This window comes from Hyla sarda, chromosome 6 (genome assembly GCF_029499605.1).
Source record: "Hyla sarda isolate aHylSar1 chromosome 6, aHylSar1.hap1, whole genome shotgun sequence".
Classification (NCBI taxonomy): Eukaryota; Metazoa; Chordata; class Amphibia; order Anura; family Hylidae; genus Hyla; species Hyla sarda.
The window spans coordinates 152050647-152065035 of NC_079194.1; the positions used below are offsets into that span (position 1 = coordinate 152050647).

Sequence of the window (14389 nt, forward strand, 5' to 3'; positions counted from 1 at the left end):
AAAAAAACTGAAAAAAAAATACATGGCATGCTATTTAGGAAACTACACCCCTCAAGGAATGTAACAAGGGGTACAGTGAGCCTTAACACCCCACAGGTAATTGACACATTTTTACTAAAGTTGGATGTGAAAATGAAAAATTAGATTTTTTTCACGAAACCGCTGGTGTTACCCTAAATTTCGCATTTTTACTCATGATAACAGGAGAAAAAGCCCCCCAAACTTTGTAACACTATTTCTTCTGAGTATGGAAATACCCCATATGTGGATGTAAAGTGCTCTGCGGGTGCACTACAATGCTCAGAAGAGAAGGAGCGACATTGGGCTTTTGGAGAGAGCATTTGGTTGGAATGCAAGTCGGGAGCCATGTGCGTTTACAAAGCTCCTGTGCTGCCAGAAAAGTGGACCCCCCCACATGTGACACCATTTTGGAAACTACACCCCTTACGGAAGATAATAAGGGGTGCAGTGTGCATTTACACCCCACATGTGTCTGTCAGATCCTTGGAATAGTGGGCCGTGCAAATGAAATATGACATTTTTGCTTTTTACGAACCACTGTTCAAAAAAATCTGTCAGACACCTGTGGGGTGTAACTGCTCACTGTACCCCTTATTACATTATGTGAGGGATGTAGTTTCCGAAATGGGGTCACATGTGGGGGGGGCACTTTTCTGGCACCATGTAGGCTTTGTAAACGCACATGGCCTTCAATTCCAATTCAAATTCTCTCTCCTAAAGCCCAATGGCGCTCCATCTCTTCTGAGCCCTGTAGTGCAACTGCAGAGCACTTTACATCCACATATGGGGTATTTCCTTACTCAGAAGATATGGAGCTACATATTTTGGGGGTCTTTTATCTATTACCCCTTGTGAAAAGGAAAACTTAGGGGTAACATCAGCATTTTAGTGAAAAAAAATAAAATTTTTCATTTTCATGTCCAACTTTAAAGAAAATTTGTCAAACACATGTGGGGTGTTAAGGCTCCCTATACCCCTTATTACATTCCGTGAGTAGTGTAGTTTTGAGAATGAGGTCACATGTGTGTGATTTATTTTTTGCGTTCATGTCAGAACCACAGTAACCAGCAGCTACCCCTGTGCAAATCACCAGCTTAGGCCTCAAATGTACATGGCGCTCTCACTCCTGAGCCCTGTAGTGCGCCCGCTGAGCACTTTTCATCCACATGGGGTATTTCCGAACTCGGGAGAAATTGCGTTACGAATTTTGTGGGTCTTTTTCTCCTTTTACCTCTTATGAAAATGAAAAGTATGGGGCAACAACAGCATGTTAGTGTAAAAATTTTTATTAAAAGGAGAAAAAGTCCCCCAAAATATGTAGCGCAGTTTCTCACGAGTACGGAAATACCCCATATGTGGCACTAAACTGTTGCCTTGAAATACGACAGGGAGGCTCAGGAGTGGGAGAGCGCCATGGGCATTTGAGGCCTAAATTAGGGATTTGCATAGGGGCGGACCCGGATGCAAGCATGGTGCTTGCCCCAGCCACCCAAAAATACCCTTCGGCAGTGTATCCCAAACAGTGTGCCTCCAGCTGTTGCAAAACTCTCAGCATGCCTGGACAGTCAATTGCTGTCATGTTTGTGTAGTGTAGTGTTTTTAGGCTACATTCGCACTGGCAGAAGTTTACAGCAAGTTTCCCGCTACGAGTTTGCGCTGCGGCGGAAAATTTGTTGCAGTTTAAACTTGCAGAGGGAAACTCACTGTAAACCCCCGCCCGTGTGAATGTACACTGTACCCAGACCATGCATGCTTGGAGTTGGGAGTAGTTTTACAACAGCTGGAGGCACACTGGTGGGGAAACACCTATTTAGGGTCTGTTACCTAACTCAGAGTTTCGGTGTAGTGGACTCAAAACTGTGGCCCTACAGATGTTTCAAAGCTACAAATCCCAGCATGCCCAGACTGTCCAGGCATGCTGGGAGTTGTAGGTCAGCAACATCTGAAATGCCACATGTTGCAGAACTTCAAAACCCAGCATGCCTGGATAGTCTGGGCATGCTGAGAATTGTAATTATGCAGCATCTGGAGGGCCACAGTTTGTAGACCACTGTATTGTGGTCTCCAAACAGTGGCACCTCAGATGTTGCAAAATTACAATTCCCAGCATGCCCAGACTGTCAAGGCATGCTGGAACTTGTAGTTCTGCAACATCTGAAGGGACAGATGTTGCAGAACTACAACTCCCAGCATGCCTGGACTGTCTGTCATTTGGAGGTTCACAGTTTGTAGCCCTCCAGATGTTGCAAAACTACAACCCCCAGCATGCCCAGACAGCCAAAGGCGTTGTAGTTTTGAAACTTCTAGGGGGCCACAGTTGAAGATCACTCATCTTGATCTTCAGACTGTGGCCTGCCTGCGCTGTCCCTGCCTCTGCCGGTCACATCCGATGTCCCGCCGGAATTCCCACAGGCATACAGGTACCACCTTCGTCCTTAAGTATCAGGAAGCAAGGGCGTACCTGTACGCCCTTAGTCCACAACAGGTTAAAGTGAATGGAGCAGTGGTGCTGTTTGAAAACAATACAATAGAAGAAAAAAATCAGGAGCCACCATAGAACCTACACCTATATACTGGTGAGGATTACTTACAACTGGTGAACTCTATGCCACTCAAAAAATTACAGCATTTGGCACAATTATTCTCCTGCTCACTACAATTCTCGTCCAGCTGTTCCAAAAACTTCTTTTGGACAGTGAGCCAAGATACAATTAATAGAAACCAATATCTTAAAGGAGTAGTCTAGTGCAGGCTATTCCAACTCCGTTGCGCCCAGGTTGAAAAAAAAAAAAAAAAAACTTTCACTCACCTTCCTGTGTTCCCCCGGAGTGCTGCTACAGCTGATCGGTCCTCTGGTCCCATTTTCTGCCTTCTTCCTGTGCACAGATCGTCACATGGAGCTCAGCCTATCGATGCGGCCGGTGATAGGCTGAGCGCCATGGGACGATCCATGTACACGGAAGAAGGCAGGAGACAGGACCAGAGGACCGATCAGCTGTAGCAGCGCTCCGGGGGGAACAGAGGAAGGTGAGTGAAAGTTTTTTTTGACAGGGAAAAGACATTGCATGCAGTATTTTTTCTCCCATCAAAAATAACAGAATAGAAACAGATATAATAAATGTAACATTGAAGCCTACGGGTAATGGATTGAAAACGAATGAGCCTTTAATGTCTACGTTTGCACCCATTTTTTCTAATCTGTTTGTGATCCGTTATTACTTCTGAGCAGGCTCAGAAGAGGTGTGAGGAACCAGGAAGTAGCCAGACAATAATAAATACGGAAAATTAATGGATTAAAAACTGATGCAACAGGATGCCACTTAATGGCATCCTTTTGCATCAGTTTGCATCCGTTTGTTAGTATGGTCCAGCAATGACGGGAGAATAGCGGGACGGGAGACAATGGCCGTGTGAACCGAGCCTTATTTCTAGATTAGCAATGCCGGTTAATATAACGGGTATCTCTGGAACCGGACAATGGATCCAGGTAAGTGATACCTCATTGTAATTTGTTTCTCCCGCACTATAACCCTGTGTATTGGGTTTGGTGCAGGTAAACCCAATGTCAGTTTCTATTGTTTTATTAGAAATGCTATTCTATTGCACGTCACTAAATTAGAATTTCTGATACTGTTTTCCTCTTCTTTGCTTATCAATTAACTAGAACTTCCGATTGATTACTTTGTCATGTAGGTTCTCTATTTCATGATTTTAAATTCTTGGTTTGTACACCACTTTATCATGATATTTAGTGCTGGGTTGCATCCTAGTGATATGTCATGTTAACGCTTTCTGCATATACTGTATGCTCACATCACAATAAACTTGATTTGTTTGACACTAAACTGAATTTAATGGGCAACCAGTAGCCAATGAAGGAATTGGCAGAGGGGAGAGACAGAGGAGGAGAGAGAGGAGAGGTGGATTAGTTGGGCAACAGAGTTGAGGATGGATTGGAGGGGGCCAAGAGTATTTGATGGAAGGCCATAGAGGAGGACGCAGCAGTAGTCCAACTTGGAAATTATGAGAGTATGTACCATTAGCTTATTGGAATTAAAGGAGGAGTGGATTCAAGAAAATAGTTTTTAAGGTAAAGGCGACAGGAAGTGGTAAGGGTCTGGATGTGTGGTTTGAAGGTCAGAGCAGAATCAAGGACTGGGGATTGGGGAGAGAGTGGAGTGTTTATTGTAATTAATAGATAGTGTGTTTAGGGGAAGGGGCAAGATTGGGGAAAAGTAATAAGCTCTGTTTTCTCCACGCTGAGTTTTAGAAAATGGGATGTAAACAAGATATAGCTCACAGACACTTCTGGATGGTTGAGAGGGGACATTTAGAGAAGTAGATTTAAGTGTTGTCAGCATAGAGGTGGTACTTGGGATTTGATGATGAACGTATAGATGGAGAAGACTAGGGGTCCCAGAGCAGATACATTGGAGGCTTCAACAGTGAGGTGAGGTGAGGAGATAGAGTGGGGGATGCTGAAGGCAAGGTTGGGGTGGTATGAGGAGATTCAGGAGAGGGACAAATTTGTGACACCGAAGGATGAAAAAGTTTGTAGGAGGGAAAGTTTGACTGTGTCAAAGGCATAAAAGGTCAAATAGAAGGAGCACAGAGCATTGGTGTGAGGCTTTAGCGGTGAGCAGATCATTCTCCACCTTGGTTAGGGTTGGTTTAGTAGAGTGGTGGGGGCAAAAGCCAAATTGAAGGTAGTGAAAGAGTGACTTGAAGGCTATTAAAGGGGTACTCCACCCCTAGACATCTTATCCCCTATCCAAAGGATAGGGGATAAGATGTCAGATCGCCGCGGTCCCGCTGCTGGGGATCCCCGGGATCCCTGCTGCGGCACCGCCCTATTACAGCGCAGAGTGAGTTCGCTCTGCACGTAATGACGGGCAATACAGGAGCCGGAGCATCGTTACGTCACGGCCCCGCCCCTCATGACGTCACGGTCCGCCCCTTTCAATACAAGTCTATGGGAGGGGGCGTGGTGGTCATCACGCCCCCTGCCATAGACTTTCATTAAGGGGACGGGCCGTGATGTCACGAGGGGCGGAGCCATGACTTCACGCTGCTCTGTCCCCTGTATCGCCTGTCATTACGCACAGGGCGAACTCGCTCTGTGCTGTAATGATAGCGCGGTGCCGCAGCGGGGATCCCATGGCTCCCCAGCAGCGGGACCGCAGCGATCTGACATCTTATCCCCTATCCTTTGGATAGGGAATAAGATGTCTGGAGGTGGAGTACCCCTTTAAAGGTAGACAAGATGTTTTCAGACAAAGGGCAGAAGCAAGATATAACTGTAGCAAAACAAAGAGGAGGGGTGTGATGGGTGTGATGGTTGCACGTTTAAATGAAGAAGGGAAGATGCCAGTATTTAGTGATAGATTGATGAGGTAGGTTAGATTTGGAGAGTAGTTTAGAGGTCTTGTTTTCAGTAATGGTGAAGAAATTAGTTATGGGGAGGAGTACTGGGCAGGTGAGAAAATGGGTCATGGGAACTTTAAGTGAAAGATTTCTTGTAATTTGTCAATTTTGTATTTGTAGTTTGTGACAAAATTTTCAGCGGTGATAAGAGATGGGGGGAGGAAGGTTGCATCAGGGGGCAGAGAAGAGAGTAAAAGGTGTTAAATTGTTGCATGGGGGTTGTGGGATAGAGAAGATAGGACAGTAGTAAAGTATTCCTGTTTAGCAGAAGTGAGTTCAGACTTGAAGGTGAGGAGGGCTTGCTTGTATGCTTTAAAGTAATCTTTGGAGTGGGAATTCTTCTAGCACCGCTGTGCAGCCCTCAGAGCTTGCATTAGTTGTTTTGTCAAATTGGAATGCCAGGGATGTCTATTGATATGTCGAGAGCGTCAAGAGAGTTAGCAATGGTGTTATAGAATGTAGAGGTTTTGTCTGCATTATGGAGAAAAGATATGATAGAGTTAGAGAATGTGTGAATGTTAATATGTTTGAAGTTCCTATAATGGTGTGCTGGGTTGTGCACTGCAGTGACAATTAAAGATAATGTAATAGGTTTATGGCCCAATACGTGAAGAGGTGTGTTTGGTGTGTTTTTTAATAGGTTAAATATGGAACAGAGGCAGGAAAAAATAAGGTCAATTGTGTGACCCTCTTTCTGTATGGCTGGTGAGGACCACTTAAAGAGACTGAAGGAAAGGGGTAGTGATAGGAGTTTAGAGGCAGCTGATTGGGATGTGTTGATGGGGTAGTTGAAGTCACCCAAATGAGAGGATCCTTAGCAACAATGATTATGGGATGAAAGGCTACTTTGAGAAGGAACTTCAGCTTCTGCAGGAGGGTGATAGATAGATGTCTGACTATTGGCTAACAAAACTGCAGGATATTGGAGCTGAAACTTCTTGAGGAACAAAGCAGCACAGATGGAGCTGAATGCATGGCGTTTTTTTTTTTCCGACCCCTGTAAAGAGCATTACCGTTTTTCCCATTGTCAAGAAAGTTTGTTTGTGTCTCTGAAAATCCCAGAAAAGAGTCATCTTGTTAGTATAGTTTAGGAGCTTCATAATGACTTGTCGGGGAAAAACTCCAGAAGAAGGAGGCCCAGAGTTCTAGGACTAAGTAGTTTGAGGGTCAGATCCAAGATTATGTGAACATTTTACTCTATAACAATGCACACAGCTAAGAGAGCTCTGATGGTTCAATGCATTCCGGCAGGCCAACTATCCGCAGGTTATTTCAGGAATTACATTTTATTTACTAGAATCCTGGAGTGAAATCCCCTGCCTTTCCACAGCATCCACCCAGTCATAGGTTTGATAGTCTAAAGCTGCATCAGTGATGTCAGGATTACTGCCTTCACCGACTTCTGTTTGTCTGGTAAAATGCGAAGAGCCCCTTCTCTGGGCAATTTTTTGATAGTTCAGTACTGGTGACATGGTCAGAGCACCTGGACTTCTCTCTCTCTGGAAGCGGTGGATACCCAGCAGCTCATTTTCACTATCTTCCAAATCAGGGTGAAATGAGGGTGGGCCTGGTGTCACTATCTTGGAAGTCAGTATAGCGTGGTTCACAGGGTCATACTGTGGTTGCTGTGATTTCGGCTAGCTTGCAAAGAGTTAATGTTTGGAGGATGCCCACCGAGACCAAATTGGTAAGTAGAAAACGCCTTTCAGTAATGTTGGGTTTTGGCATGGGCAGAGTGGGAGCTCCATTGGACACTCCTCTACATAGTCGGTACCGGAAGTCTCACAAACTGTTTTAATGTAAAGCCACAAACCCAAGATTCCTTGCTTTAGAGTCACTCCTAAATATGCCCATTAAAAAGTGGCTTTACAGCCATGAAAATACAGCAGGCCATTTATACTAAGACTAATATGACATGGAATAGTTGTGTTTCATCCCCTAACGTGATATATAAATGATCTGTTGTCATTTGCATTTACACACAATGTGAAAAGCTTACTGTTAGCATGCAGTGCAACTTGAAGGACACATCTATGTTTTTTGCAAGTTTCTGAACATTAACTAGTAATTGTGAATGATGCATGAAGGGCTCCATATTATGGAATGTTATAGGGATTTTAAACACTGGTGGAGAAAATGTCATAATGCAGTTTCACCGATTATGGACAATGTGGGTAGGTAAACCACACAAAGTATTTCTGTAACTTGCAAGCTGCAAATAGTTTTTAAGTACAGAGGTACTGCCCCTCTTTTTCTTGCCCCTTACAACTTAATGCCAAGCAGTCAAACTATGCCCAGTATTAATGTAGTCAGCCAAGATAACGTAAGAATCCCTTAAGTTTATTTACCATTAACAGTAAGCTCAGCAAACACAGGCAGTGGTCTAAATAAATGCTGAGAATAGAGCTGGCGTGCTCTCGGTCTTACCATATTAACTCATGATGACTTAACATGTGTTTTGTTAAATTTTGCGGATTTTCTACAGCCAACCAAACATCCCCCAGGCTGGACACCCACGGCTGGTGTTTTCGTAGGAGTAGTACCCAGGCCAGAGGTTGTAGAAGGAGGGGGATAACTGTAAATAAACAGTGATCTCTGTGGGATCCGGGGCCTGTAGCCGATATATATATAAATCATCTGGCTCCAGAGCTAGTGGAGAATAACAGCAGGCCAATAAGACATTGTTTCCACAGAGAGTCAAAATGTTACCCGCCACATATGAAAGGTAGTGAACATCTCCCTGACATATTCTATTGCTATTCTGGAGCAAGGAAACCTATTCACTCTGGGGTCTGTTTTACATTTCACTTTTAATCTAATATTATGCGCTGTGTTTGGTATTATTTTTCTTCCGCCTATGAGAACATTCATTAACAAATAGTCAATAGACAAGATTTTTTACTCTGAAAAATATCTTGATTACTGAAAGTCATCATAATAAAGCAAAATTATGTTGCCTCATAAAGATTGCTATTAGAAATATCACTGCGTGTGTTCCCTCACAAACTTTTGGGTCAGGACGCCAACTGGGGTACAACTCTGAGAAACATGCCTTTGGCTTCCCCCAAACTGAATATCATAACACCATATCATAGTAAATAAGAGCTATGAACCCAAAATAGACCAAAGCTAAAGAAAATCAAGTAGTGCATTTTACATGTTTTACTGGCTTTTGGCAAACATCTTACTGCACTGTTTTTGCAAATAAATTAAAACATAGCAGTAAAAAAACTGAAGGGGAAGTTGTGGCATTTTCCCAGAAATGCTATGTATGTAACCACCCTTAAAGTGTTAAGCAACAGTGAATTATTCAGCAGTTTAGCTGTTATAGAAATTACATTGAGTACAGAACAATGACACACTAATATTTTGGGTGTGTTCACACTACGGAATTACCGCGAAATTCCACGGGCAGGACTCTGCGAGCAGAATTCCGCGGTGTGAAATTAACATTAGTGTGAATGGGTATTCCACGAGACCCGTTCACACTGCAGAATTTCCGCAGCGGAAAATTCCTCCGCTGAAATTGTTCCGCACAAAGAAAGAACATGTTCATTATTTGAATGGATTCCGCGAGCACTGCATAGCCATCAATGGTGATAGCTCAGTGCTCCGAGGCCCTAGCGCCGAAGCACCCCCGGCGGCGGCCGCCAGGCGGAATCACCGCTCGTGGAATTCGGCGTGCGGGGATTCCGCAGTGTGAACGCACCCTTAAAGGGGCATCAACCTGTCAACTAATTTTGTAATACATCGTAGAAGCTTCTATATAGAAATTAAGGGGAGGAGGAATTAGATGCTTAGAGAGATACGGTGACCTGGCTACAAAAACTAATGTGTTAGATTTACCACAGGGCATGATTTACAGCTTACACTGCTTAATACTACCCTACAATGTCCTGTATGCTCTTGTTGCTTTTGAAGGTATGCATTAGAGATATAGAGGAGCAGAATCTCCTCTTCTGTGCATGCAATATATGGAAGACATCATAGCAGCTAGTCTTCACCCGTCAGATCTAGGACAACTGAGGTGGGGTCTAAAAATAAAAAAAATTGTGAAAATGTCATATACATGTGGCCAGAAACAGTGCTACAGTCCTTCTGCACATGCACAGGGTGACAGGACTATGAAATGCTGACACTTTGGGTTATAGAGCAATTTTACACTAAAATTTTGTGTCCAGGTGCACAACAACAATTTCAAACTAAAGAACAATGGAAAACTGACATGAGATCAATTCCATTTACCATATTAATTAGTGCAAAGAACACCAGATATCCAGATTTCTTATCTTTATATATGCTGACTGACTAGTTGTATCAGATTAAAAAAGGTATTTATTATAGTTTAGAATAGTTTAAATTGTCCAAGCAGGGCCCTTGCTATGGACTAATTATATATAGATAGATATTACAATAAATATATAATAAAATAAAATGAATATGTTATAGTGTTACTGTTAGTAACTAAATAGCAAATGAAGTTGTTTGTATACAGTAAAAAGGTGAAGGATATATTGCCTCTTGCTGATAGTTTGGTGTTCAGCACAACTCACTGCACCGCTGGTTGGGGAAGGTCCCGGGATGGCAGTCCCGCTGTGTAACGGACTCCGTGCTGCAGACTGGCACGGCTGGGCAGCCGGCTCTATGGTGATGTCCGCACGATGTGTGTAATCCCGATGTCCTTCTGAGGTGGCACGGAGTAGCATCCGGCCGTGTGATGGTAATGATGCGGTGTAGGAGCGGTGAGTGTTGAGTCTCCCCTACTGAAGAAGGGGGCTCCCCGAAACGCATTTAGCTGCCATACCCTGTAAAAACAGACCACCTCAAATAAGACTTTTACCCATATGCATACTTGCAACAGCTTGAATCCCCCTGAATTTGGGACATCAGGATAACACACATCGCGCGGACATCACTGTCAAGGTCGTGCTAGTCTGCAGCGCTGCCATCCTGGGACCTTCCCCAACCAGCAGTGCGGTGAGTGGTGCTGAGCACCAAACTATCAGCAAGAGGCAATATATCCTTCACCTTATAACTGTATACAAACAACTCCATTTGCTATTTTGATACTAACAGTAACACTATTACAGTAAATTGGGAGACGAAATGACTGTTTAATAACTGGCTACAGTTTCAGTAATATTGTGCAATAGGTGGCTGTTTTCATGGACATTTTATTCATACGCATTATACAATAACTAATTTATTTTATTTTATTATGTATTTATTTTATTGTAATATCCATCTATATATAATTAGTTCATAGCAATTGCTTGGACAATTTAAACTATTCTTGTATATAATAAATACCTATTTTAATCTCATACAACTAGTCTGTCAGTAAAGAAAGTAGTGTAAGGTTATGTTCATATGGACAATGCCTGCACGGAAAATTTCCGTGTGGACATTGCCCTGACAGCAGAACATCGGCACAACATGTCAGTGCTAGGACTGCTTGGCAATGCGCCATCTCATAAACGGCAATGCATTCCGTGCGGAGTCTGCAGAAAGAATAGACATGTCTATTCTTTCTGCGGATAACGAAATGTAAATTTCGGCACCAGATGTTTTCGACGCAGAAATTCTGCTATGTGAACAACGCAGCAGAATCCCATTGAAACCAATTGGACTGTGCTGCTGTGAAATCTCTGTGCGAAATTCCAATGTGGAATTCTGCATGGAAATTCTGCTGTGTGAACATAGTCTAAAGCAACAAGGAGGTAGAACATTGCTCTATCATAGAGGGTAAGGAGCAGCTTTGAATGAGATTCCATGTCTCAGAATGTAAGAATTAATCTGTATAATTAGATGATGGACATGCTGGCAACATTGTTCTGCACCTGTGGCTTGGCCACCATTCAAATTTTTGTATTTCTGTGATGAAAAACTATGAAGTGGAATAGAAGCCAAAAGCGTTCTCTTTCTGATCTGCTTCCATCTTGCTTTTGGCTAGTGCAGCAGGTGTTAGTATGTGCAGGACGTGTGAGGAGGCTGCAGCAGGACACAGCTTGGGGCTTCACTGATGGATGCGCAGGGCTGGGAGCAACTTCATTCATAGCTCTGCTCAGTCTCAACACAGCATGCAAATTGTATGTCACTGCTCTTCACAGCTGAATGCAATAAATCATTGGTGGAAATATTATCTGTTTAAAACTCAGTAAGTTCCAAATTGGCACATACAAAACATTCAATCCCCAGTGTCAAATATTAGATGGATTGTCAGTTTATAACTCAGGATTAGGAGGGATCAGGAGTGAAAAAATTATACGTGAAATTCACTGGGACGTATCTTTTTGTTGCTAACATTTACATGAGCTTTGTATATCTAAACTCTGCCTTAAAGTAATCACATTTTAGCATTGTATTATGCTCACATAATCAGACCTTCCGTGTTTTTATTGATCCAAGCTTGAATCACATCTAAAATTGTTTGCATTCTTGTTTGTTATCCCCAGTGTAACCAATCTCTACAAAAAGGAATGAGAGGTACAGAAACCTAAATTAAATTATTATTAGAGCAGTAAACATCCCTTCAACAAGACTCCATGCCATTAAAGGCGTAGTCAACTGCCCCAGCATTCGTAACATTTTGTTCCGAGCGCTGGGTGTGGGCTGCGGGGGTCGTGACATCACAGCCATGCCCTAGTGATGTCACATCACGCCCCCTTAATGCAAATCTATGGGAGGGGGTGTGGCAACTGCCATGCCCCCTCCCATAGACTTGCATTGAGGGGGTGTGGTGTGAAGTCATGGGGGGCGTTGCAGTGACGTCATGACCCCCGCAGCCCGCACCCAGCGTTTGGAACAAAATCTTACGAATGCTGGGGCAGTGGAGTACCCCTTTAATTGGCAACCTGTCACAATTGTGATCCTTCAGTAATGTATACATAATACATATAATTGGGCAATACCATCTCTTACATATCCACTTTAAATTGTTCTTTATTAGGGTACTTTTTTTCAGATTTTTATCTTATATATGGTACTGTTGGATAATATGAAAGTTCCTTCTGAGTTTATAATACCCTTAGGTTATGAATCATTATAGACATGGGGTTCCATTAAATGGCCTATAATATGTGCTCTTTGCTAGGTCTGGTGCAGAGGTTAAACAAAGCAATACCTTCAAATTGAAAACACACTCCATCGTACAGATAAAATTATCCATTTAAATATTCTTGCTGTAAGCATTTACCGTCAAACTCCTCCATCGTAGATTATGAAAAACCACATGAAACAGGCTGTATTTAAAGATTCATTGCAACACTGAATACTTCCATAAGCTTTGTGCAGCATGTATGTCTTCAGGGTTGGTGCATCAGAGATTTATCAGGCCTCATGACACTCTGGGGTATACTGTAGTTCCTAAAGACTATGGTTGTGGACCATAATATAGTGCAAATCCACATTAAAGCTTTCATTAACTTACACTCGTAGTTATAACAACATGTAATGCTAAATGTCTGTTCAAAGTATAGTTTAGTATATATTGTACTATATTAGCTTACATAACATATATTCTCATTAAAAATGTTTTTTTTTTTTTTTTTAGTTCATATCTCATATTGAGTGACATATCATGCTGGCTCCTTATTTGGAGTCTGCTCTACAAATTAACATTGCAAATTATATAGTTAATAAATGCCTAACCATTTGAATGGGGGGGGGGGGATTTATTAATTCATTTATGTCAGTTTGGCATAAAAAGTCACAAAATTTTGCGAAAAACTTGTTTGCACAAAAATTGCAACTTTTTGCCCCTTCACGCCAAGCCCACCACTTTTGCAAAGGGAGCAGCTGCATTTACTATAATTTTACATCTGTAGCTGATATAAATTAAAGTGCAAATCTATGTCAGCCCAAAGCTGGCATATATTTTTAGGCTGCTGTATGGGCAACCACAGAAGTACCGAAACCTCTTACAAAATCCTGTGCGTGTGATAGAAGCAGGATTTTACATAAGACCAACATATTAAATGGCAGACTTAGTAAATCTCCCCAGAATGTTTTAAATGGCTCAGAATGGTACAGAATAATAACCACTATGACATATTGCCATTCTGCTGTTGCTTCACAGGTGCCACTGGTCTCTGCACTTCCTGGTTCCTCTAGTCATGTATTTTTCCATTTTCAGCTTTCATCAGAAGAAGGAATGATAAATCCTTCTTTAGAAATTTTGTATTTAAAATGCAGGGTTGGTGAATCATGTCCAAAGATTAGGATTAGTATGTGAAAACCTGCCTATCTGTATTCTTTAAAAGGGTTCGCTAATGGAATAATTTATTTTTTAAATCAACTTTTCCTAAAATGGACAGAGGTGTCAGAAAAGAAATCCAAAAAGAAAAGAATTTCCTCTGTAGTATTCAGCAGCTAATAAATACTGGAAGGATACAGATTTTTTAATAGAAGTAATTTACAAATCTGTTTAACTTTCTGGTACCAGTTGATTTAAAACAATATATGTTTTCCACCGGAAAACATTAGTGGGAGATTTATCAAAACCTGTGCAAAGGAAAATTTGACCAGCTGCCCATAGCAACTTTAATTTTTGAAAAGGCCTCTGAAAAATTAAATGAGCAATCTGATTGATTGCTATGGGCAACTGCTCCACTTTTCCTCTACACACGTTTGCAGTTAGCATTTGTGTTGAAGGTATGAAAGTGGGGGAAATGGGTGGTGTCTGCATGGTATATTGTACCATGGTGTATTGTAAAAAATGCAAGAATACAGTCGTTCTAGGCCCCTATCTAAATAACTACCTTTTAAGAGACAAGGCTTCATGGTCATTGAGAAGGCAGAAAGGTGTTTCACACAGGAAAATGACTGCAAACATGTTACATGTTACATAAAGCAAAGGTTGATTCATCTGTAAACTGTAAAGGCTATGTACGCTTTGTGTACACTTTGATCATGGGCTCCTTGCTCCCCCTCCGCATATCCACCA

The 14389-nt window shown here is 42.2% G+C and overlaps 1 protein-coding gene across 8 annotated transcripts in view; it reads left to right on the top strand.

Annotated features, from left to right (window-relative positions):
- The window catches only part of ZNF469 (zinc finger protein 469), a 607005-nt gene that overhangs the window by 262967 nt on the left and 329649 nt on the right, over positions 1 to 14389 (top strand). The window lies entirely within an intron of this gene.